The 27,664-nt window shown below is 40.5% G+C and overlaps 1 protein-coding gene across 1 annotated transcript in view; it reads left to right on the forward strand.

The window, feature by feature from the left end:
* The window catches only part of PKD1L1 (polycystin 1 like 1, transient receptor potential channel interacting), a 201,059-nt gene that overhangs the window by 172,846 nt on the left and 549 nt on the right, over window positions 1-27,664 (forward strand). The gene's annotated exons all lie outside the window — the stretch shown is intronic.

Raw genomic sequence — 27,664 nt, forward strand, 5'->3', positions numbered from 1 at the left:
TCCTAACTCCAATATAGTTTCATTCCCATGCCCCTTCTTTGTGTTATTATTGTCAAATATATTATAATTCTATGTGTTATAGGATCACAGTACAATTTTATATTGTTTTATGTAATTGCTTTTTAAATACTTCAGGAGAAGAAAGAAAAAGAAATATGTAATTATACTTTCTGTCTGTCTTTTACCATGCCTCTACATAATAACTTTACTGGGGCTCTTTGTATTTTCATGCACATTTGAATTATTGTCTGGTGTCAACCTCAGCCCAAAGAACTTTCTTTAGTATTTCTTATAAATCAAGCCCCCTGGCAACAAATTCTCTCAGCTTTTATCTATCTGTGAATAAACAAATCTCTTGCCTTCGTTTCTGAAAGATATATGATTCTTGGTTGGGGTTTTTTTTTTTATTTAAGCACTTTGAATATGTTGTTTAGAATATGCCTTCTAAACCCCACTGAATTCACCAAAGTTAAAAAAAGACAAACCAATGCAGAAGGCTAGTCTTTTCAATAAATAGAGTTGGAATCATTGGATGTCTATAGGGAAAAAAAAATCCTCAAGCCGTATTTTGCAGCACATGCAAAAATTAACTCAATTTGTACCGTAGACCAAAATTTAAAAACCTGTCTGTAAATCTTCTAGAAGTGAGCATATTTTTAAAGCCTTGTAAATTTCAATTATGCAAGGATTTCTTAGATACTGTATGAATATATTTGATAAATTGGACTTCATCAAAATTATAAACTGAGATTAAGAGATTGAAAACCCCACCCATAGGAGAAAATGTTTGCAAATCACGTATCTGATAAAGGACTTGTACCCAGAGTATACGAAAACCTCACAATATTCATAAGGAAACAAACCACAACAACAAAATAAAACAAATTGGGCAAAAAAAAAATTGAGCAAACACTTCACCAAAGAAAATACAGATGGAAAATCAGCACATGAAAAGAGTCAACATCATTAGTCATTTGGCAAATTAAAGCTACAAGGATACAGCACTGTATAACCTATTAGAATAGCTTTTTAAAAAGGAACAATGCCAAGTACTGACAAGGATGCAGAACAAATAGAGTGTTCATACATTGATAGAAGAAATGCAAAATGGTACAGCTGCTTTGGAAAACAGCTTGGTAAAACAGTGTTTACCTATTAAAGATAATCACTCACTTTCCTTATGGACCCAGGAATCCTACTTGGAATTACCCCAGAGAAGTGAGAACCTGTGTTCACGCAAAAACCTGTAGGCATGTGTTTATTTGTCCTTCAGCTTGTGTCCTTCAGCTGGTGAAGAGATTAACAAACAGTGGTGCACCCATACAACGGAGTACTGCTCGGTAATAAAAAGGATCAAGTCCTTATGCAACAAAATGGATCAATCTTAGTGCATTATACCAAGTCAGACTCAAAGGTCTACATACTCTTTGACTCCATTTGTATGACATTCTTGCAGTGGTGATACTATGGGAACGGGTAACAGATGCATGGATTTTTAGTGCTGCAACTGGAGGAGGGGTTGACTTCAAAGGGGATGGAATTATTTCTGACGGGTTCTATATCTTGATCGTGGTGTGAGTGCACAGATGCATACGTTTGTCAACACTCACAGAATTATGCACTGAAAGGGTACATTTTATTGCATATAAGCTATATGTTAATTTAAAATATGAAGAGAAAAAAAAGAAGAATAGGACAGCCCCACTGATGATTCATACTCATGAAAGCAAAATCTCCTGTGATTAAACACACTGGCCCTGCAAGGCACGGGAGTGTGGAGTTTGTGAGTACTGCTGATATTATTTATTTCTGCTGGCCACGGTGCTGTGACTGAGATCACTCTGTAATTATTTAGTGACTGTATCCTCAGGGCTTATTTACTTTTATGTATGTGTGTTATATTTGACATTAAATGCTCATAAGAGGAAAATACAAATCAAACCTGGAACGAACCGCAATCCTAAGTCCCATACTACAAAAATTACATCTTAAATTTAGTGAAATAAGGAGTAATTCAAGAGAAGAGTTAAAAGAAAGTGCATATTCCTATAGATTTTGAGCAGCATAAAGAATTCTGTAAAAATAACAGCAAATGAGGTATCACCTTATTATTTCTTACATGAAAGGACAAAAATCAAGCAATATGGTAGCATCCCTGATTTCAAATAACTCCACCAAAAGACGGGAATGGGACCAAATGAGGAAACATCATAGTTATAGGAAACTGACTTTTGTGGTGTAGAGGAAGAGAGGGGTAGGGATTTTTTTTTTTTTTTTTTTCAATTTAAGACAGCACTGAGTGCTTATTGTGGCATGGTTACGTGGTGCTTAAGGCTTTGGCAGGCTGTGACGTTCTGATCTTCTGCTTATCCGCTATTTATAGACATTGTTTTAGTTGTCATGGATCATTAGGTTCCTCAAACTGTGCAGAAAACTTCTGGTACCCCCAGTATGTTTGGAAGCAGCACAAATTCTAGAAGATGCAGTCTCATTTTGCTTTCTTCCCTCTTGTTCTCTTATTGTAGAGAATCTTAGTAGGGTTTGTGCATGTGTTTTTGAGTTTCTGTGCAAAGGCAAATGGAGGGGACCATGCAACTCTCATCTTTCTTGCCAAGATATTTTCTTCACTCACCAAATCCTCTGTCTCTCCTCTGGGATTTCAGATTCTCAGAAAAAAAGACAAGATGATTCTGCACATTTTTGGTTTATCCCTCTGCCGTAGCCTTTCCTAAGGCATTATACTCAGGTGTAATTAAAGGAAGGAAAGCCCGAAGAAAATACAGGATGAAGGAAACAAGGATTCATAACTAAAAATATATGTGCTCATAATTATTAACAAGATTAAATGCCAACCAACAAACCTACAAATAAATGTGCAGTACATGGATAAAAACATTCAAATTAATATATGAATGAGGGTGTAAATAGGTATAAAAGTATATCTTTCTTTGATATAAAGACATTAGAAAATGTCAACTTTCCTAAAATAATATATAAATGTTGTGTTCTTGGGGGTGGAGAGAGAACTTGGCCAAATTCTACTAGATTTATCTGCAAGATTAAACATCAAAAAAAATTAGGAATGAGAAATATTTGAAAGAATGGAGAAAATACTATCACTATGACTTTTTAGAACCCCTATGCTCACTGTTTATAAAGCAGTGGAAATAGAGAGTATCAGAAAAATTTTTTTAAATCTTAGATTGAGGAAATTGTTTTCAATTTGAAAATGTAACCCAGAAGCTGTACAAGTCTATTTCATTTTGGCTACATAAAATTTAGAAATGAATATTAAAAAAACAACGTAACAGAGATACAAAGAATAAGCAAAGTAAGAAACAAATGGTTGTCAATTGTCAGCTGCCCCAAATCAACCTATGAATTTAGGGCTAAACTAACAAAAATACTAATAAGTTCAGGGAGAGGAGTGTTTGTGGTTGATTTTGTTTTGTTTTGTTTTCTTGTGTTGTTGAAAAAAACAATGAAAATTTATTAAGGTAATGTTTCAGTTTCCTTGTCGCTAAAGCAAACACCATGCAATGGGTTGACTTAAACCATGGGAATTTATTGGCTCATGGTTTTGAGGCTAGAAGTCCAAAATCCAGATGATGCTTTCTTCCCAAAGACTTGTCTCCTCTGTCACATGGCACTGCACATGGCAGGTTCTCCTGGCCACTCCCTTCCCTTCCAAGTTTCACTGACTTCCAGCTTCTGGCTGCTTCCTCTGGCTCTTGTGTCTGACTTTCACTGTGCTTATAAAGGACTTCAGTAATCTGGGTTAAAGCCCAATCTGATTCATTTGGGCCACACCTTACCTGAAGTAACATCTTGAAGAGATCTTACTTACAATGGCTCCACAACCTCAGGAAGGGATTAAGTATAAGAACATGTTTTTCTGGGGTGCATAGCTCCAAACCTCCAGAGGTAGATATTAAGTTACTTTTGCAGCTTTCTTATCACATCTCATAGCATATAGAAACCACCTTTGAAATTTCAAATTGTCTGTGTGTTCAGGTCAAACTTCAATTATGTTTTACCTAATAGTGGACCAATTAAGTAAATAAAATACAGTACTTATATTATCTAAAAGGGCCCAATGAAAAATAAATAATATATTCTTAAGAATTATATTAAAACCATCTTTATTCTGGAAACACTACTTTAGGAATTATAATCTTATAAAACGTTAATGAGAGCAACGGCAGGATCACTTAGACAAAAGTTAAACTAAAAGATAGCAATCAGATTCATTTTGAAGTGAGAAAACACATCAGACATCCTGCTATGTAGGTGAATGTCCAGGGTTTTGCTGCTTTAAAACTGGATCAAACTGCAAGTGACCCGGAGCCCTTGGCTCTCACAGCTCACCCCTTCTGTCCCCCTGGGGACCTGATGGTTGCCAGGATGCCCTGACCCTCTTGGGCCATCGCCTGGGGCTGCATACAGGATAGTAGGCACAAAGGGGCCACATGGGAAAACACTGTGCTATTTGTATGCTTTTTACCCTATTATAAATGGAAGTCTTAAGATCATTTTGGGAATTTCATTTCCAGTGTATAGAAATACTGTTTATATTTGTTTCTTCTTTTTGTAGTTGGCAAGTTTGTTAAACTTGTTTATTATTTCTAAAGTGTTTTTGATAGGATCCCCTAGGATTTTCTATGTACAAGATTATGCAAATAGAGTTGTTTTACTTCTTTTCCAATCTTGATGCCTTTTCGTTCATTTTCTTGCCTACTTGCCATGGTGAGAACTGCCAACCATGTTGCATAGAAGTGGTGAGAGCAGACCCTCATGGCTTGTTCCTGATTTTAGGGGGAAGCTATTAGTCTTTCAGAATTAAATATGATGTGAATTTTCCATACATGCCCTTTGTCAGGTTCAGGAAGTTCCAGTCTACTTTGTTGAGTGTTTTTTATCATGGAAGGGTGAGTGGATTTTGACAAGTGCTTTGTCTGCATCATTTGAGGTGATCATGTGACTTTGTTCTTTATTATATTGATAAGAGTGTGTTGTGTTAATTGGTATTCAAATGTTAAATCAACCATGAATTCCAGGGATAAATCTCACATGAGCATGCAAAATATTTTTATATGTTGCTGTATTTGATCTGTTAATATTTTGTTAAAGATTTTTGCATATAAACTCAGAGGAAATAGTGGTGCATAGTTTACTTTTCTTGTGATTTTTTGGTCTGGCTTCAGTATTAGGGTAAGACTGGCCTGTTGTTTCACTGGGGAGAGATTCCCTGGAGCCCCTCATGCTGCCCTTGCAGAAGTAGCCCTTTATAGCACTGTTTTAACAGCAAAATAGCCACCAGTAAGATACTGTCCATTTTTTTTCCACATCCATTTTTCTATATTGCTATTTTAAAATTCGAGATAAAAATATGCTTTAAGGAAACCACAAAAAGTTAAAAATTAAAAGCAGATTATAAATGTATGTTAATAGTATATTCCCAAGTTTATGAAAAAAAAAATCAGAAAAGAATATATGTAGAGAAAAAAGCTAAGATAGTATTTATTACCTTTACCTTTACAATCTGAAGAAGGAAGAAACATATTTAATAAAATTCTTCAGAAGATGACTATATATATTTATATTTATACTATAATGTTAACACTTTTATTTCTGGATGATAAGATTAAAACAAAGAAAAAACTATGTATACTGCTAAATTAATGCTTAGAGGAAAATCTATTGCATATACTATTGAGCAACAAAAAAATTAAACTCAGTGTGTATTCATCTCAGTGAGTTAGGAAAAAATCCTTCCCCCAACATGCACATGCGCAACTAAGCAAAGCAGAAGGAAAGAATTTGTAAAGATAAAAGCATAATGATATATTTCATGGCAAAAATGGAGTAATCAATCCAAGAGGTAATTCTTTTACCAAAACAATTAAATAGAACAATAGCTTTCTAACATATAGCTCAATATGATAAAAAGAGTAAGTATAATAAACAAAATTAAAATGAGAAAGAAAAATTAAATTTCAGTAAATTAAATAAATTGTTAAAAATTTATGAGGAGAAAACTGCTATCAGTGCTCAACTTATGCACCAAAACTGACTCTAGTAGGAATGGAAAACCTAAATAGTAGTTAAAGAGCTATCCTTCTAACAGTACGTGGCCTGTATGATTTCACAGGAAAAATATGCCAAAATATTCAGAAATATATATATGAGTCCAAAACGCTCTTCAAACTGTTACAGAGCATAGAGACAGGGGAAAGTCTTCCATAAGTGACGCTGATATCAAACGTAGACAAAGATAACCCCAATTTTAAAACAAAACAATTTCATGCCAGTCTTACTGACATTCATACCAAAAAAAAAAATCTAAATAAAACATTAGCAAATAGAATCCAGCTAGAATCCAGAAGAAGACTAAAAGAATAATATGCCATGGTCATATGAGTTTTAAATCAGGAACAGAAATGTTTTAATATTAAGAAAATATTGACTTAAAATATTCAGGACCTTCATCAAAAAAGGGAGGAAATGATCATTTGATTTTCTCCATAGTAGTATTTGATAAAATTCAATATCCATTCATAATTGTTAAAATATACTCAATATAAAAGGAATTGATATAATTTTTTAAACAAAATAGAATATATCTCAGATCAAAGCCAGTACTGTGTAATGGTGCAATATCAGAAATATTCCTATTGGGCATAAGGCTAAGGAAAGATTATCAATCTTGCTCATATATTTAGTAATTCCTATAGCCAGAGGGAATTTTAAATTTATAATATGGTTGAGTAGTATTTTATGTATACAATACAGGCTACTGTGAGTCCTTGCAAAATCGTAATTTATAGTCATTTATGCTAATTTCCTAAGGCTTAGAAAATAATTTCACTCGGATTATTATGGAGGCCTATAGTTGTTTCTCTGTTCTCAAGACATACTGCTCTTGCTTATTATGTGGGAAGTTTTCAGCAGCAATGCAATCTCCAATTTTATTTTTTCCCACGGGGAAACACAATTCTTTCCTGGGCTATCACTTTTTGAGGCATTTATCAAAAGTGCAGTTCACAGAAAGCTTGTGCTGCCGGGAGTGAGCCTTCTCACCTGGCCCCCAGGTGCGTCTATGCCTGTAGAACTCAAATTTCTGCAACATGAATTTAGCTGGCTTCCACTGGGATAGAGCTAGAACCATAATTGGTATTTGAATGTGCCAAGGAAGCTGGACTTTCAGAACAGACTTTCTTTTGTATGAGGTGATCTGAGGAAACAATCAGTTTGAATTTCCTACCTTCAGGGCAGTTGTTTCTTCATCTTAGCCATTAATAATTAAGATTTGTATCTTTATAAAATAGGAGGCTTGGATGCCCGGAGCTATCAATAACCACCTACAAATCATATTGTGCTTTGTGCTTTTAAGTGACTCATTGCAACAAAATGCTGTGGGGCGGCCAGTCCCCACTTCTCTCCCGCTTTGCCAGTTTGGCTCCCTTAACAGTTCTTGGCTCTGTTTAGCCTCTCAGTGATGCTGATTTGGACCAGGAAAAAAGCTCCTGGCCAGAGGGCGGCTGCTGCTGGAGCAGAAGAGCTTGGAAACCTGGGGGCACTTTTCCAAGCTCCACTCTCACTGATGCCCAAGTCTCTTGGCAAGTGTCGGTGACCCACCGGCTTTGCAGAAGCCGCAACAGACCACGGAATCTGTGGATGCAATTTAGAGATGTGAGAAGGGTTTTTCTCCCAGCATATTTTCCTCTCAATTTGCTTTTATGAATACAATTGAGTAAGACTGGAACATGCAAGCACCAGACCTCAGGGTGCGGTGCGCAGTCTGCATGAGCGGTTTTATGCCTTTTATCCTTTTTTTTTTTATGTAATTCCATAGCAGCCCCGTGCCAGAAAGGAATTTGAGAAGTTTTGTCTAACTGTGGAAAATCTGAGTTCACTTTCTACATTTGGGGTCCCAATGGCAGTCCATTTGGGGTTGAAGAGAAGGCTGTGTGCCCACCCGTGGCCTCCATTTCCAGAAAGATCTATCTCATGAACCCTGGGGGCCAGTCTCATTAACTATGCAGGGAGTGGTCAAGAGGGTAGGTTTTTCTTTCAGCTTCTTCCCTTAAATTGCCAGTTTATGGGATATTTTGAGGGAGATTTTGAATGGCTGGCTTATATTAGCAGTCGGAAAGACTAGATCAAAGAAACCTGTCAAAGAAATTAATTGAACCTTTTCCTCGGCTCACGCAGTTTTGTAATTCAAGGGTTCTGTAGTCCCAGCTCACTAAATCTGCAGTGACTCAAACTATCACCTAACTGGCAATGCAAAATATCTGAATGCTTTAGACTCAAATCCCTGAGGAGGAAACAGGCTTCTTTCAGAAAATAAAGAGCTAGACTGAAGGTGGAGCAAGTATAACGCTCTAGATATCATCCACATTCCCACTGTTCTGGTTTGCTAAAGCTGCCAAAATGTAATATATCAGAAATGGATTGGCTCTTACGATGGGGGTTTATTAGTTCACAAATTTACAGTTCTAAGGCCATGAAAATGTCCCAATTAAGACATCAACAAAAGGATACCTTCATGGAAGAAAGGCCGATGACAACCAGAACACCTCTGTCAGCTGGGAAGGCACATGGCTGTCATCTGCTGGTCCTTTGGGCAAACTCTGGGCTTCATCTCTTAGCTTAGCATCTCCAAACATCTTTCTGTCTCCATGTCCCAGTGTCTGTGTCTGTGTCAGCTCTGAGCTCTCTGTCCCTCCCTGAGCTCTCTTAAAGACTCCAGTAAACTAATTAAGACCCACCTTGAATGGGTGGGATCACATCTCCATGGAAATAATCTAATCAAAAGGTCCCACCCACAGTTGGATGGGTCACATCTAATCAAAAGATCCTAGTCACAATAGGTCTGTCCCCACAAGAGTGGATTAAAAGAACATAGTCTGGAAGAGGCGGGGCAAGATGGCAGACTGGTGAGCTGTAAGTTTTAGTTACTCCTCCAGGAAAGTAGGTAAAAAGCCAGGAACTGCGTGGACTGGACACCACAGAGCAATCTGTCTTTGGGCATACTTCATACAACACTCATGAAAACGTGGAACTGCTGAGATCAGCGAAATCTGTAAGTTTTTGCGGCCAGGGAACCCGCGCGCCTCCCTGCCAGGCTCAGTCCCGGGGGAGGAGGGGCTGTCAGCTCCGGGAAGGAGAAGGGAGAACTGCAGTGGCTGCTCTTATCGGAAACTCATTCTACTGATTCAAACTCCAACCATAGATAGACTGAGACCAGACACCAGAGACTCTGAGAGCAGCCAGCCCAGCAGAGAGGAGACAGGCATAGAAAAAAAACAATACGAAAAACTCCAAAATAAAAGCAGAGGATTTTTGGAGTTCTGGTGAACACAGAAAGGGGAAGGGCGGAGCTCAGGCCTTGAAGCGCATATGCAAATCCCGAAGCAAAGCTGATCTCTCTGCCCTGTGGACCTTTCCTTAATGGCCCTGGTTGCTTTGTCTATTAGCATTTCAATAACCCATTAGATCTCTGAGGAGGGCCGTTTTTTTTTTTTTTTTTTTTTTTTAAATCCTTTTTTTCTTTTTCTAAAACAATTACTCTAAGAAGCCCAATACAGAAAGCTTCAAAGAATTGCAATTTGGGCACGTCAAGTCAAGAGCAGAACTAAGAGAGCTCTGAGACAAAAGGCAATAATCCAGTGGATGAGAAAATTCACTAAACAACACAACTTCCCAAGAAAAGGGGGGTGTCCGCTCACAGCCACCATCCTGGTGGACAGGAAACACTCCTGCCCATCACCAGCCCCATAGCCCAGAGCTGCCCCAGACAACCCAGTGTGACGGAAGTGCTTCAAATAACAGGCACACACCACAAAACTGGGCGTGGACATTAGCCTTCCCTGCAACCTCAGCTGAATGTCCCAGAGCTGGGAAGGTGGAGCTGTATGAATTAACAAAGCCCCATTCAGCCATCATTTCAGCAGACTGGGAGCCTCCCTACACAGCCCAGCAGCCCAGAACTGCCCTGGGGGGACGGCACTCACCTGTGACATAGCACAGTCATCCCTCAACAGAGGACCCGGGGTGCACAGCCTGGAAGAGGGGCCCACTTGCAAGTCTCAGGAGCCATACGCCAATACCAAAGACTTGTGGGTCAGTGGCAGAGACAAACTGTGGCAGGACTGAACTGAAGGATTAGACTATTGCAGCAGCTTTAAAACTCTAGGATCATCAGGGAGATTTGATTGTTAGGGCCACCCCCCCTCCCCGACTGCCCAGAAACACACCCCACATACAGGGCAGGCAACACCAACTACACATGCAAGCTTGGTACACCAATTGGATCCCACAAGACTCACTCCCCCACTCACCAAAAAGGCTAAGCAGGGGAGAACTGGCTTGTGGAGAACAGGTGGCTCGTGGACGCCACCTGCTGGTTAGTTAGAGAAAGTGTACTCCACGAAGCTGTAGATCTGATAAATTAGAGATAAGGACTTCAATAGGTCTACAAATCCTAAAAGAACCCTATCAAGTTCAGCAAATGCCACGAGGCCAAAAACAACAGAAAATTATAAAGCATATGAAAAAACCAGACGATATGGATAACCCAAGCCCAAGCACCCAAATCAAAAGACCAGAAAAGACACAGCACCTAGAGCAGCTACTCAAAGAACTAAAGATGAACAATGAGACCATAGTACGGGATATGAAGGAAATCAAGAAGACCCTAGAAGAGCATAAAGAAGACATTGCAAGACTAAATAAAAAAATGGATGATCTTATGGAAATTAAAGAAACTGTTGACCAAATTAAAAAGATTCTGGACACTCATAGTACAAGACTAGAGGAAGTTGAACAACGAATCAGTGACCTGGAAGATGACAGAATGGAAAATGAAAGCATAAAAGAAAAAATGGGGAAAAAAATTGAAAAACTCGAAATGGACCTCAGGGATATGATAGATAATATGAAACGTCCAAATATAAGACTCATTGGTGTCCCAGAAGGGGAAGAAAAGGGTGAAGGTCTAGGAAGAGTATTCAAAGAAATTGTTGGGGAAAACTTCCCAAATCTTCTAAACAACATAAATACACAAATCATAAATGCTCAGCGAACTCCAAATAGAATAAATCCGAAAAAACCCACTCCGAGACATATACTGATCACACTGTCAAACATAGAAGAGAAGGAGCAAGTTCTGAAAGCAGCAAGAGAAAAGCGGTTCACCACATACAAAGGAAACAGCATAAGACTAAGTAGTGACTACTCAGCAGCCACCATGGAGGCAAGAAGGCAGTGGCACGATATATTTAAAATTCTGAGTGAGAGGAATTTCCAGCCAAGAATACTTTATCCAGCAAAGCTCTCCTTCAAATTTGAGGGAGAGCTTAAATTTTTCACAGACAAAGAAATGCTGAGAGAATTTGCTAACAAGAGACCTGCCCTACTGGAGATACTAAAGGGAGCCCTACAGACAGAGAAACAAAGACAGGACAGAGAGACTTGGAGAAAGGTTCAGTACTAAAGAGATTCGGTATGGGTACAATAAAAGATATTACTAGAGAGAGGGAAAAATATGGCAAACATAAACCAAAGGATAAGATGGCCGATTCAAGAAATGCCTTCACGGTTTTAACGTTGAATGTAAATGGATTAAACTCCCCAATTAAAAGATATAGATTTGCAGAATGGATCAAAAAAAATGAACCATCAATATGTTGCATACAAGAGACTCATCTTAGACACAGGGACACAAAGAAACTGAAAGTGAAAGGATGGAAAAAAATATTTCATGCAAGCTACAGCCAAAAGAAAGCAGCTGTAGCAATATTGATCTCAGATAAAATAGACTTCAAATGCAGGGATGTTTTGAGAGACAAAGAAGGCCACTACATACTAATAAAAGGGGCAATTCAGCAAGAAGAAATAACAATCGTAAATGTCTATGCACCCAATCAAGGTGCCACAAAATACATGAGAGAAACACTGGCAAAACTAAAGGAAGCAATGGATGTTTCCACAATAATTGTGGGAGACTTCAACACATCACTCTCTCCTATAGATAGATCAACCAGACAGAAGACCAATAAGGAAATTGAAAACCTAAACAATCTGATAAATGAATTAGATTTAACAAACATCTACAGGACATTACATCCCAAATCACCAGGATACACATACTTTTCTAGTGCTCACGGAACTTTCTCCAGAATAGATCATATGCTGGGACATAAAACAAGCCTCAATAAATTTAAAAAGATTGAAATTATTCAAAGCACATTCTCTGACCACAATGGAATACAATTAGAAGTCAATAACCATCAGAGACTTAGAAAATTCACAAATACCTGGAGGTTAAACAACACACTCCTAAACAATCAGTGGGTTAACGAAGAAATAGCAAGAGAAATTGCTAAATATATAGAGACGAATGAAAATGAGAACACAACATACCAAAACCTATGGGATGCAGCAAAAGCAGTGCTAAGGGGGAAATTTATAGCACTAAACACATATATTAAAAAGGAAGAAAGAGCCAAAATCAAAGAACTAATGGATCAACTGAAGAAGCTAGAAAATGAACAGCAAACCAATCCTAAACCAAGTACAAGAAAAGAAATAACAAGGATTAAAGCAGAAATAAATGACATAGAGAACAAAAAAACAATACAGAGGATAAATATCACCAAAAGTTGGTTCTTTGAGAAGATCAACAAGATTGACAAGCCCCTAGCTAGACTGACAAAATCAAAAAGAGAGAAGACCCATATAAACAAAATAATGAATGAAAAAGGTGACATAACTGCAGATCCTGAAGAAATTAAAAAAATTATAAGAGGATATTATGAACAACTGTATGGCAACAAACTGGATAATGTAGAAGAAATGGACAATTTCCTGGAAACATATGAACACCCTAGACTGACCAGAGAAGAAATAGAAGACCTCAACCAACCCATCACAAGCAAAGAGATCCAATCAGTCATCAAAAATCTTCCCACAAATAAATGCCCAGGGCCAGATGGCTTCACAGGGGAATTCTACCAAACTTTCCAGAAAGAACTGACACCAATCTTACTCAAACTCTTTCAAAACATTGAAAAAAATGGAACACTACCTAACTCATTTTATGAAGCTAACATCAATCTAATACCAAAACCAGGCAAAGATGCTACAAAAAAGGAAAACTACCGGCCAATCTCCCTAATGAATATAGATGCAAAAATCCTCAACAAAATACTTGCAAATCGAATCCAAAGACACATTAAAAAAATCATACACCATGACCAAGTGGGGTTCATTCCAGGCATGCAAGGATGGTTCAACATAAGAAAAACTATCAATGTATTACAACACATTAAAAACTCGAAAGGGAAAAATCAATTGATCATCTCAATAGATGCTGAAAAAGCATTTGACAAAATCCAACATCCCTTTTTGATACAAACACTTCAAAAGGTAGGAATTGAAGGAAACTTCCTCAACATCATAAAGAGCATATATGAAAAACCCACAGCCAGCATAGTACTCAATGGTAAGAGACTGAAAGCCTTCCCTCTAAGATCAGGAACAAGACATGTCCGGCGCCGCCCCGCTCGACCCCTGTTCCCCGGCCGGCGAGGGGAGAAACAAGGGATGAGAGAGAGAGAGAGATGCAGACCACGCAAACTGACCTGGCTGGAAGTCACGACTCGAGCCACACGGCGGTTGCGAGAGCAAGTCTTTTACTGAAGCTAGATAAGCATTCTCTGTTACAGGTTTCCACGCGGGGCAGAGTGCCTCGCGGGAGAGCAGCCTCGATGTGGCCGTCAGGTACGGCTCCTAGTGGGCTGTCTCCCCGAGGTTCGCTTGGGCAAACTCTTAAGTACTCTACTCATAACCAATGATCTAGCGCCGCGCATATGCACTCAATTGGCAGATAGGAATAGTGAGTGTGCACGTCATAAGCGGAAGCAGGATATGGGCGCCATCTTGGCTCATTCGATGGGCGGGGGGACTTTGGAGCAGGTTTACAGCGCATGCGCTACGCCCGTCCCGGGAGACGGCTCTCCACATCTCCCCCTTTATTATTTATATCGACCCAGTGTCCCCAGTGATGAGTGTGCTCCCGTGAACCCAGATGGCTCACAATTTGTTCCGGTGCTTTGGGGAGTCTGGACTAGGTCTCAGCCATTTAGCGGCGGAGCCTCTAGCACCGACCAGAATGCTCACCTCATATGGAGACAGGAGAGTCCGTGAGCTGGAAACAACATGACTCTCCCTGCAGTGCTTTGCCTTGCAACTGGGGGACAAAGGCGGGGGCAGGGATAGCATTAACCAGAGTCGGAGGCGTCACTAGGCGTCCCTATGCATTGGCTAGAGTCAAGTCTGGCCACAACTATGACTCTGCCTTAGGGACCTACCTGAGACAAAAATTATGACTGCTGGCGTCGCCCGTTATACCCGGGACACAGCTGCGCGCTTAGCTACAAACCTCGCTCCCGAGTGCCCCGCCCGAGGCGGCCAGGATGGGGTATGGCCATCAGAATGGTCGCTGTTGGGGGTATCAAAGGTGGAGGACATAGCCATCATAGTGGTAACACGATACTGCCGCGCTTGAAACAGGCGTTCTAGCAAAGATTTAACAATGACTAATCCCACCAATGGTCCCACCATCAAGAGAATCCAATTAGTCAAATTGGGCCAAGAGAACCAAGAGGTGACTTGGTCCCACAGATTTTTTACAGTCTCGCCCAGTGTGGAAAGGTCGAAACTAACAGGCTTCAATTTCCTAATGTTCTCAAGTCCCTGAAGGTCGGATTTCACTTGGTCGGAGAGATTGGTGAAGTTGGGGAGATAAGTGTCCTTGAGCCACTCGGCGACATCTTGCTGCTCCTCTGTCAAGTTCACCCTAACCGGGGTGACACAAAGCCTCCCGAATAACCATCGGGTATCACACGTCTGCTGGAGAACTCTCCAGAGTCCATCTATTTCTAGTCCAAGTTCATCTATCTCCGCTAGGAGTTTCTGAATGGCCTGGAAATTTAAGTTCAGCATCTGATTGTGGCGGCGTAGCACGTCTCGGGTAAGGTATGCCTCTTGGACGCTATTATCGTCTTGTCGGTCGTCGCCATCATCAGCAGGGTCGGAGGCTTGGTCTAATGGTTCAGGTTGTATATTCGTTGGCGTTTCTGACAGCTGTTCCTTGGCTTCTTCAGGTGATGTCACGGTTCTCACCAGTCTTTCCGGAACCCACACTGGTTGACGTCCTGGTTCCTGGGGAAAAACACAAACAGAGCCTCTGGCCCAGCTGAGCACCGGGTCAGGGCCTTTCCACTGTGACGTGGAGGGAGCGATATGGCCCTTTTCTAGTTGTTCTGATACTAGGGCGTGCAACGCTGCAAGTTTTTCCTGTGGCAAGGGCCACTGAGGCACCCACACCGGAGCCTCGGTTTTCCATTTTAGTTTTATAGGTGTGGGTGGGAATCTCTCCTCAGTGGCCCCTATGAAAAACCCAAGCCTCGTCTGTCAGACTTGGGGGCAGCTTGTATAGGCTCCGCACGTCCGTGCAGTGAAGCTCCTAAACCCTTGCCGGGGGTATACCCCATTTCTTTTAGCAGTCGCTTAGAGGTTGGGGAGTAGCCGCTAATTAAAGTAACGTCCATTTGGGTCAGAATGTCTCTTCCCCACAAAGACACAGGCAGGGCTAATACATAAGGCTGGAAACTGCCTTGGTGTCCTTCTTCATCGGCCCAATGAAGGGCAGCTGCACTGAGCATGGGCGCTGAAATTTGGCCTATTCCTCTAATGGGCTCTTCCGCCCTGCTCGTTGGCCAGGTGGGGGGCCATTCTAGTTGTCTTATGATAGACCGATCGGCCCCTGTATCGAGCAGGCCCAAGAAAGATCTGCCTTGCACCTTAATGGTTAGCATAGGTCGAGACTCCAGGGACATATGGAGTCCCTCAAAAATCGCTCCACTGGATCCGAACCCTTTTTCCCCTCTCCGTCTGATTCTGCTTGGAAAGACTGCATGTAAGCTGGGTAAGAGCAGGAGCTGCGCCAGCTTATCACCTTCTGCAATGACTAAGGTGCCCCGCTGAGATTGAACCATAACTTGGGCACGGCCTGTGAAATCTGAATCTACAAGTCCTGGTATAACTGTTAATCCTCTCAGGGCCGTGGATGCTCTCCCCAATATGAGCCCTACAGTACCAGCCGGTAAGGGCCCCTTGAAGGAGGTCCCTACTAACTGGACACCCATGGAGGGGGTTAGTACGAGTCTGGAGGTGGCACAGAGGTCCAGTCCTGCTGAGCCGGGGGACGCACGAATTTGATCGGATCCTGTGTTGTCGAATGGCATGCAAGGGGGTCCGTCGAAAGGGCGGACCCCCTCTTCCCGTTTTTTGGAATCTGCTCAGGGCGGCCAGAGAGGCGTCTACCCTGCGCATCGAAAACCGATTTACAATCTTCTGCGCGGTGGGGGCCTTTGTGGCAACGGCCACACGGCCTGGTTACTGCACCTGGTTCGCCAAACCGTTGAGTGGCAGGGGGCTGACGTCTATTGGGACAATCTCTCTTAAAGTGCCCTGATTGGCCACAGCCATAGCACCCGTTAGACTTTGCCCCTAAGGTTCTCGGGCCTTTTGTAGCCACCTGTAGGGAGCTAGCTAGCATGGCAGCTAGACCTGCATTAGTTAAAGGGCTGCCAGTATCTCTACAGAGCCTGACCCACTCTGTCAAATTTTTTGCTCTGTTTTGTGCCAGGATAACTTTGCACTCCTTGTTGCACTGCTCAAAAATCATTTGCTTAACCACAGTCTCTGCTACTCCTGGATCTGAGAAGATTCTCTCAGCTGCGGTTTGCATCCTGGCTACAAAATCCGCAAATGGTTCTGTGGGGCCTTGGTGTATATTGCTGAGTGAGGCCTGAGCCTCTCCCTTACCTGTTAGCTTTTTCCAGGCACCCACAAAACAGCGGAAGATCTGGGCGTAGACCTCTTGTGGGAAACCCGTTTGGTTCTGGGCATGGGCGCCTCTCCCCAACAGCATGTCAGCATTCCACCCGCCACGTCTCCCTGCCGCATTCCTTGCGGCCTGCTCTTCAGCTAACTCCTCAAACCATGCTTTCCAATCTATGAATCGGCCTGACGGCAAGCAAGCACGGGCTAGCTGAAAAATATCTGCGGGTGTATGATTTAGAGCAGAGAGGTTCTCGATCATGTTCAAGGTATAAGGGGCATTGGGGCCATACTGATGGACGGCCTGCCTCAATTCCCTCAATAGTTTGTAATCATATGATTCGTGCTGATTGCCACCTTGGGGATTGATAATAACCGGGTACATTTCTGAGACTGGCTGTGGCTCAAGTGGCTGGTAGCCACCCAGCATGCCAAAAGGTCTAAATGTTGTGAAAGGGTTCCATCTCCAGAAATGTCTCCCACCACTACCTAATGGCAAAGGGTCCTGAGGGCCTGTGTACTCGGGCGGGGGGTACGGCAAAGGTTGCCCCTCCCCTGACCGGCCCATCGGGGTTTCCGGGTCTGGCAGCAAAGGATAATTACATTTACTGGGCATGGCCACTAGAGGGAGCTCTCGGCGAGGTCCTTTGGTGGGACCGCCCAAGGCGTCAGTTGGGAGCTGGGGTGTCCCTGGGGGTGCAGCGGTAGACATTGGCGGGGCGGAAGGCCGCACGGGTGTGGCGGGAGGCTCCTCCCACTCAATTAGCGGGGATGCTTCCGCCTCCTCGCCAGTATCGCTATCTGACTCTGAGTCAGAGTCACTGGACTCCGGCGGTTTGCCCTTATAGGAGCCGTCCGCTGACGAAACTGACTGGGTTTCTTGGAGCGCGCACCGTGCTTCTTGCAAGGCAGAGGACGGGCTTAGGCCGGCAGCCGATTCTAGTTCAAGGACCGCACGGACGGTCTCCCATATGGGTACTAGAATCGGGTCCATACACACGCCCGTCTGGCGCGCTCGGTCTATGTCGCGACCGAGCTTCATCCAAGAGGGTAGGCTAAGGCTGCCGGTGCAGGCAAACCAAGGGGCAAAAGTATCAACATCATCAAGAAAACGCTGAAGGGAGCTTTTCCTGACCGAGATACCCCGTTGTTTCAAAAGGTTCTTTAAGGGAGCTAAGAGAGGTGAACTTCCGGACTGCCCCATGATTGCAGTCGGCACTATACTTCAGTCACTCGGAGAGCTCTTCCAAGTCCCCCGGGGTCACCTGAAAACCCACGGGCCCTAACTATCATGTAATAAGACGCACTCACCTTCTCGCGTTGATCAGGCGCGGGAAGTCCGCCGTAAGCTCGATGCGCAGCGCTGCTCTCCTCACAGAGGGACCGTCGAGAGCGAGGCAGGAGGAGGAGCGTTCCCCGTACGGGCCACCACTTGTCCGGCGCCGCCCCGCTCGACCCCTGTTCCCCGGCCGGCGAGGGGAGAAACAAGGGATGAGAGAGAGAGAGAGATGCAGACCACGCAAACTGACCTGGCTGGAAGTCACGACTCGAGCCACACGGCGGTTGCGAGAGCAAGTCTTTTACTGAAGCTAGATAAGCATTCTCTGTTACAGGTTTCCACGCGGGGCAGAGTGCCTCGCGGGAGAGCAGCCTCGATGTGGCCGTCAGGTACGGCTCCTAGTGGGCTGTCTCCCCGAGGTTCGCTTGGGCAAACTCTTAAGTACTCTACTCATAACCAATGATCTAGCGCCGCGCATATGCACTCAATTGGCAGATAGGAATAGTGAGTGTGCACGTCATAAGCGGAAGCAGGATATGGGCGCCATCTTGGCTCATTCGATGGGCGGGGGGACTTTGGAGCAGGTTTACAGCGCATGCGCTACGCCCGTCCCGGGAGACGGCTCTCCACAAAGACAAGGATGCCCGCTGTCACCACTGTTATTCAACATTGTGCTGGAAGTGCTAGCCAGGGCAATCCGGCAAGACAAAGAAATAAAAGGCATCCAAATTGGAAAAGAAGAAGTAAAACTGTCATTGTTTGCAGATGATATGATCTTATATCTAGAAAACCCTGAGAAATCAACGATACACCTACTAGAGCTAATAAACAAATTTAGCAAAGTAGCGGGATACAAGATTAATGCACATAAGTCAGTAATGTTTCTATATGCTAGAAATGAACAAACTGAAGAGACACTCAAGAAAAAGATACCATTTTCAATAGCAACTAAAAAAATCAAGTACCTAGGAATCAACTTAACCAAAGATGTAAAAGACCTATACAAAGAAAACTACATAACTCTACTAAAAGAAATAGAAGGGGACCTTAAAAGATGGAAAAATATTCCATGTTCATGGATAGGAAGGCTAAATGTCATTAAGATGTCAATTCTACCCAAACTCATCTACAGATTCAATGCAATCCCAATCAAAATTCCAACAACCTACTTTGCAGACTTGGAAAAGCTAGTTATCAAATTTATTTGGAAAGGGAAGATGCCTCGAATTGCTAAAGACACTCTAAAAAAGAAAAACGAAGTGGGAGGACTTACACTCCCTGACTTTGAAGCTTATTATAAAGCCACAGTTGCCAAAACAGCATGGTACTGGCACAAAGATAGACATATAGATCAATGGAATCGAATTGAGAATTCAGAGATAGACCCTCAGATCTATGGCTGACTGATCTTTGATAAGGCCCCCAAAGTCACCGAACTGAGCCATAATGGTCTTTTCAACAAATGGGGCTGGGAGAGTTGGATATCCATATCCAAAAGAATGAAAGAGGACCCCTACCTCACCCCCTACACAAAAATTAACTCAAAATGGACCAAAGATCTCAATATAAAAGAAAGTACCATAAAACTCCTAGAAGATAATGTAGGAAAACATCTTCAAGACCTTGTATTAGGAGGCCACTTCCTAGACTTTACACCCAAAGCACAAGCAACAAAAGAGAAAATAGATAAATGGGAACTCCTCAAGCTTAGAAGTTTCTGCACCTCAAAGGAATTTCTCAAAAAGGTAAAGAGGCAGCCAACTCAATGGGAAAAAATTTTTGGAAACCATGTATCTGACAAAAGACTGATATCTTGCATATAAAAAGAAATCATACAACTCAATGACAATAGTACAGACAGCCCAATTATAAAATGGGCAAAAGATATGAAAAGACAGTTCTCTGAAGAGGAAATACAAATGGCCAAGAAACACATGAAAAAATGTTCAGCTTCACTAGCTATTAGAGAGATGCAAATTAAGACCACAATGAGATACCATCTAACACCGGTTAGAATGGCTGCCATTAAACAAACAGGAAACTACAAATGCTGGAGGGGATGTGGAGAAATTGGAACTCTTATTCATTGTTGGTGGGACTGTATAATGGTTCAGCCACTCTGGAAGTCAGTCTTGCAGTTCCTTAGAAAACTAGATATAGAGCTACCATTCGATCCAGCGATTGCACTTCTCGGTATATACCCGGAAATCGGAAAGCAGTGACACGAACAGATATCTGCACGCCAATGTTCATAGCAGCATTATTCACAATTGCCAAGAGATGGAAACAACCCAAATGTCCTTCAACAGATGAGTGGATAAATAAAATGTGGTATATACATACGATGGAATACTATGCAGCAGTAAGAAGGAACGATCTGGTGAAACATATGACAACATGGATGAACCTTGAAGACATAATGCTGAGCGAAATAAGCCAGGCACAAAAAGAGAAATATTATATGCTACCACTAATGTGAACTTTGAAAAATGTAAAACAAATGGTTTATAATGTAGAATGTAGGGGAACTAGCAGTAGAGAGCAATTAAGGAAGGGGGAACAATAATCCAAGAAGAACAGATAAGCTATTTAACGTTCTGGGGATGCCCAGAAATGACTATGGTCTGTTAATTTCTGATGGATGTAGTAGGAACAAGTTCACTGAAATGTTGCTATATTATGTAACTTTCTTGGGGTAAAGTAGGAACGTGTTGGAAGTTAAGCAGTTATCTTAGGTTAGTTGTCTTTTTCTTAGTCCCTTGTTATGGTCTCTTTGAAATGTTCTTTTATTGTATGTTTGTTTTCTTTTTAACTTTTTTTTCATACAGTTGATTTAAAAAAGAAGGGAAAGTTAAAAAAAAAAAAAAGAAAGAAAAAAGACAAACAAGGAAAAAAAAAAAAAAAGATGTAGTGCCCCCTTGAGGAGCCTGTGGAGAATGCAGGGGTATTCGCCTACCCCACCTCCATGGTTGCTAACATGACCACAGACATAGGGGACTGGTGGTTTGATGGGTTGAGCCCTCTACCATAAGTTTTACCCTTGGGAAGACGGTTGCTGCAAAGGAGAGGCTAGGCCTCCCTGTATTTGTGCCTAAGAGTCTCCTCCTGAATGCCTCTTTGTTGCTCAGATGTGGCCCTCTCTCTCTGGCTAAGCCAACTTGAAAGGTGAAATCACTGCCCTCCCCCCTACGTGGGATCAGACACCCAGGGGAGTGAATCTCCCTGGCAACATGGAATATGACTCCCGGGGAGGAATGTAGACCCGGCATCGTGGGATGGAGAACATCTTCTTGACCAAAAGGGGGATGTGAAAGGAAATGAAATAAGCTTCAGTGGCAGAGAGATTCCAAAACGAGCCGAGAGATCACTCTGGTGGGCACTCTTACGCACACTTTAGACAACCTTTTTTAGGTTCTAAAGAATTGGGGTAGCTGGTGGTGGATACCTGAAACTATTAAACTACAACCCAGAACCCATGAATCTCGAAGACAGTTGTATAAAAATGTAGCTTATGAGGGGTGACAGTGGGATTGGGAATGCTATAAGGACCAAACTCCACTTTGTCTAGTTTATGGATGGATGAGTAGAAAAATAGGGGAAGGAAACAAACAGACAAAGGTACCCAGTGTTCTTTTTTACTTCAATTGCTCTTTTTCACTCTAATTATTATTCTTGTTATTTTTGTATGTGTGCTAATGAAGGTGTCAGGGATTGATTTAGGTGATGAATGTACAACTATGTAATGGTACTGTAAAGAATCGAAAGTACAATTTGTTTTGTATGACTGCGTGGTATGTGAATATATCTCAATAAAATGATGATTAAAAAAAAAAAAAAAAGAACATAGTCTTTTATAGGGTACATAATAGATTCAAAGCAGCACACCTACCAATAAACCCTCAGTTACTGTTTGGGAAAAGTATTTCATTTTGCTTAAAAGATTTACAAAAATTCTGAATTTTACTACTTTAACAGGAAGATAATGCCTTTTAGCTTTATTTTTCATTCCTAGAGGCTGTGTTTTTCTAGAATTATAAATCTGTTTTTGGATTTCTTTCCATTTGATAAACTTGGTAACAAGTATGTATTAGACATTTTATCCTCTGGTATTAACTCCTCAAGACCTGGGTCTTCTTACCTGTAAACTCAGGGCGAGCTGCAGTGGGGAAGGCCTGACCCTGGGGTCCTTCGGACTCTCCTCTCTATAATCCACGTGCTCTATTTTTATGGACAGTCTCATAAAAGGACCTCTCATACTTCATTTTGCATCTGTTTCAGCTCACTTTTCCTATTTATTTGGATTACTGAGATTCTTGGGTGGCTTCTTTGTTAAGTCCATTTTTCCGTAATTTTATCATAGATATTTCTCCCCATAAGTGAATAGGGATTTTCTAAATATAAATGTGAAAAGGACACAACAGACATTTAACAGAAAATGGTACAAAAATAGATGATAAGCATATGGAAAAAGTATTCAATTATGTAGCAATGAAATAAATGCAAATTTAAATTTGCTTCGCATATAAAACTAGTAAGAATTATTAGAACTGCTAATACTCAAATCTGGTTATGATGTGGTTAGATGAACATTTATAAAATGCTCTTAGGAATGTAAATTATTACAATCTTTCTGAAAAAGAATTATGGCAATATGTCTAAAGAACTTTAAAATATTTGTGCTTTTTAACCCAGCCCTGAAGTGAGTCAGCATCTCTGTTTCTAAAGCTGTTGATGACACAATTTATAATTCTCATAGGTGGCTGGCTTCTTGGATGCTAAGTCAGAGTGGAAAGGGGAGGAAGTTGATGCCTGTACTGGGGACTCTGCAGTGTACCCATCTAAGTTAGATGTTTTAGAGGCTAAAAGATATGCTATTGTCAGTTTTAAATTGCAGCCATGGTGACATGACCCAGGCACTTTGCAAAGATTCATTCTGGATCTGCATTCTGTGGAATCAAAGTTTGGTTAATTTCTATTGTTTCTGTCATTGTTTTCAACAAAATAAGGTAGAATTAGGGCTTACTCTGGTTTCCTTTGTAGCTGCCTCGTGAATGTGTATAAAAAGCATGGTATGTGTGTACATTAACTAAAGTTCATTTCAGTGATAATAGCCCTTCCCTTCTTTTGCTGCCTATTTATCTGAGAGGTTTCTATAAAGCTCTAATATGATAGACTATGTAAAGTAGTGTCCTAGTGACACACAGTTGGCAAAAGATAAATTGTAGCTCCTTGCCCATTCTATATTTGTTAGGCAATCACTTTGAACTTGATTTAGATTCTTGGGGACTGTCAAGAAACATTGATGATGTGGTAAAAGAAAAAAAAAGTTATTTAAATTAGCAAGAATAGTCAAGTAAATGTGGTTTTAGAATTATAAATGTATTATTCAGCCACAGTAATGAAAGCACTGAGGCACCTCAAGGATAGCCAAATGGCACAGTAGAACAAACCAGTAAGCCCATCAATAGATCCTCCTGTTTAATATGTGATACATGTCATGGAGGGAAAGGCAACTGCTTGCTATTTAGGAAGAGTCAAATAAAAACAGAAACATATTTTTTTTCATACACCCAAAATAAATCCAGATGTGTCAAAGAGTTCATTATTTAAAAAATAATACTTTTAAAAATTAAAGGAAAATATAGGCAAATATCTACCTGGTATTGAAGAGGAAGAGAACTTTCCAACTACAAGAGCATTGAATAAAACAGGAAAAATTGATGTCAAATTACATAAAAGCGTTTTATTTTACACGTTCCTAAAGTAATAAATGAAATAAGTGAAAAAAAATGATAAACAGAAAATACTTACAACCTATATGGCAAACAGTTATTTTCTTTATCTTTAAAACACTCTTTAAAATCTATAATAAGATGGCAGTCACCTCATCTGGAAAAGAGTTCCAAATATAGAAACCTTGGCCAGTAGACACATGGAAAAATGTTTAATCTTACCACAAATGTAAGAGACGCTAATTGAAAAATCCAATGTGGCACCATTTTGAGTATGTCATAAGATGATACAAGCTGTTGTTGTAAGGGAAAATGCAAAAGACCACTTCCATACACAGTTGTTGGACTTTCTGACAGGAAATTTGGAAATATGTATAAAGAACTTTAAAAATATTTTTTGTTCTTAGACCCAGTAATTCCTTTTTTTGCAAATCTATCAAAGGGAAATAATAGGAGATACAATCAGAGATTGATTTCTAATGATGCTTATTGCTGATGCAATTCAAATTCACATATATCCATATCAGGGAGTACCATGTGGATTATCAGTCTTATGCATTGAAGAATAGATAATGACATGGACTTTAGTTGGGAAAGCAGAATATACACACAAAATGTGAGGACAATTTGTGTGCGTGTGTGCGTCCATATCTATGTGAAGGGATGTCTAGGGTTCTTGTAATTTTTGCTGGAAGATGGACCCCAGAAAGGGGTAATTTAATTTAAATACTTAAATGAATGTGACTGATTTGTACCTTAGCTGCTTACCATTAAAGGTGGACTTACATGTATCTCTGACTTTCTTTTTATGCTTTTCTTTATTTTCCAAAGTTTCTATAATAAAAATGTATTACTTTTATATTCAGAAACATTTAATTTTAAAAGTTTAAGATTGTAGAAGAGGAGAGAGCATGTCCCAATTCAGTTTTATAAAGCCAGAGGTGCTAAAACTAAAGACAGTACAAAAAGAGAAGCTACAAACCAATCTTTCATGAACTTAGACAAAATTTTTCGAAGAAATATTAGCAAATCTGATGCAGCCATGTATAACAATAATTTTTTTGCCATGGCCAAGTGGGATTTATTCCAAGTACGCAAGGCAGGTTCAACCTTTGAAAATCAATGTAATCAACCACATCAACAGAAGAAAAATCATATGATCATATCAACTGATACAGAAAAAGCATTTGACAAAATCCAATACTTATTCGTGATAAAAACTCTCAGTAAGTTAGGAATAAAGAGCAACTAGTTCAACTGTTTGGAGATCATCTACAAAACACCATCTACAACTAACATCATACATAATGCTTAAACATTGATTGCCTTCCTTCTAAAATTGGGAGCAGGCAAGAATGTCTCATTCTTTATCTCTTATTCGGCAGAGTTCTCAAAGTTCTAGCCACTACAATGAGTCTAGACAAGAAAAAATAAAAGATATTCACATTGGAATGAAAGAAATAAAACTATTCCTATATGCAGATGGCATGATTGTCTATGTGGAAAATCCCAAGGAAATCTAAAAAATAAATAAACCTCCTAGAACTAATAAGTGAGTTTAGCAAAGTTACAGGATAGAATATCAACACACAAGTGTCAATTGCATTTCTATATACAAACCATGAACATGAAGAAACCAAAATATAAAACACACAATACATTTATAATCACTCCAAAAAATGAAATACTCAAGTGTAAATCTAAAAAAAAACTATACAGGACTTGTATGCTAAAAATTATAAAATGCTGATTAAAGAAATAAAAGACCTAAGTAAATGGAGATACATAACATGTTCTGGATTGGAAGACTCAATATGGTTAAAATGTCAGTTCTCCCCAAATGGATCTATAGTATTAATGCAATTCCTATGAAAATCTCAGAAAGGTTTTTTGTTGACACAGACAAGCATATTCTCAAATTTAGATGGAAAGGCATAGGATCCAGAACTCTAGAATGAACTAAACGATCTGGACAAGGAAGAATCAGGTAGAAGGGATCAATACCCAATTTTAAGAGCTGCTATACAGCTATAATAACCAAAATAGTGTGGTATTAGCAGAGGGATAAACACATAGATCAATGGAACAGAATAGAGAATCCAGAGAGAGACCCAAAGATTTTTTACAAAGGTGCAAAAACAATTCAGTGAAGGAAGGATAGTCTTTTTGACAATGGTGTGGGAGCAATTGGACATCCATGGACAAAAAAAAAAAAGAACTTTAACCTAAACCTCATACCTCATGAAAAAATTAACTCAAAAAACTCAAAATGGATCATGGACTTAAAGACAAGGTGTAAACTGTTGAAAAGAAAACCATAGAAGAAAATCAAGATGATCCTTAAAAGAAAAAAAATGAAAGATTGGACCTCATCAAAATTAAAACTTTTGAGTTCTACAAAATACTCTGTTAAGAGGATAAAAGGACAATCTACAGACTGGGGGAAAATATTCGCAAAGTAATATATCAGACAAAGGACTAGTATCTAATATATATAAAGAAATTTTAAAACTCAACTGTAAAAAAACAAACAATCCAATTAGAAAATGGGGAAAAGACATGAACAGATATTTCACTGAAGATGATGTACAGGTGACAAATAAGCACAAGAACATGACAAGCTGTTTAACGTCATTCACCATTAGAGAAATGCAAATGAAAACTGCAATGAGATATCACTGCACAGCGATCAGACTGGCTAAAATAAAGAGTAGTGACAACACCGAATGCTGGTGAGGATGCAGAGAAACTGGATCACACATCAATCCATTGCTGGTGGGAATGTAAAATGGTACAGCTGCTCTCTAAAACAATTTGGCAGTTTTTCTAAAATGAAATATAAAACCTTCTGACCCAGCAATAGTACTCTTAAATGAAGATTTAATTCACACAGTTCCTCATTACTATTCCTTTATTCTAATTTTAAGCACCTTTGACCGTTGTAGATATTTTCTTTTTCTTTGGATATTGAGCATCACACCAAACAGAAGTTCTTTGTCCTAGAGTCAACATTAATCAATTTAATCTCTTTTCTACATGATAGTCATTGACGTAGTTGAGGAAATTTTATGTTCCTCTCTCCTGCCTCCCCAGCCCTATTGTCTTCTTTCCAAGCATCTTTAGCAACACCCCCATCATCAATTTGAATCACCCCACCTTCTTTGTGACACCTGGTGATTCTCTGCTGGCCCAATTTGTACGTTTTGTGTCTCCCCAGAATAATAACCAGTTGTCCAAGAGCAGGTTGATTAGGAAAAAAGAAATCTCAGATATTCCACAGAAAACCTGTGTATGAATATTCATAGCAGCTGTGTTTGTAATACCCCCGAATTGAGTAAATGGTTTACATCCACACCAAGGGACACTACTCAACATTAAGGAGGAACCACCCACTGATGGAGGCAGCAACGTGGAAGAATTTCCAGCGAATTTCGCTGAGTGCAAAAAGGCAGTCAGTTCCAAAAGGTGACATACTGCATGATTCCATTCGTATAACATTCTTGAAATGACAAAATTATAGAGATGGTAAACAGATTCATGGTGGGCAGGGGTCAGGGATGGTGGGGTAGGGGTGTGGGTGTGGCTATAGAAGGGCCCCAGGAGGAATTCGATGATGGAGCAGCTCTGGACCTGGAGTCTACCAATGTCTATAATCTGGCTGAGATATTGTACAGTCGTTTTGCAGGATGTTGCTATTGAGTGTGGGTACATGGGATTTCTCTGTATTATTTCTTACAAC

This window comes from Choloepus didactylus, chromosome 5, assembly GCF_015220235.1.
Source record: "Choloepus didactylus isolate mChoDid1 chromosome 5, mChoDid1.pri, whole genome shotgun sequence".
Taxonomy (NCBI): Eukaryota; Metazoa; Chordata; class Mammalia; order Pilosa; family Megalonychidae; genus Choloepus; species Choloepus didactylus.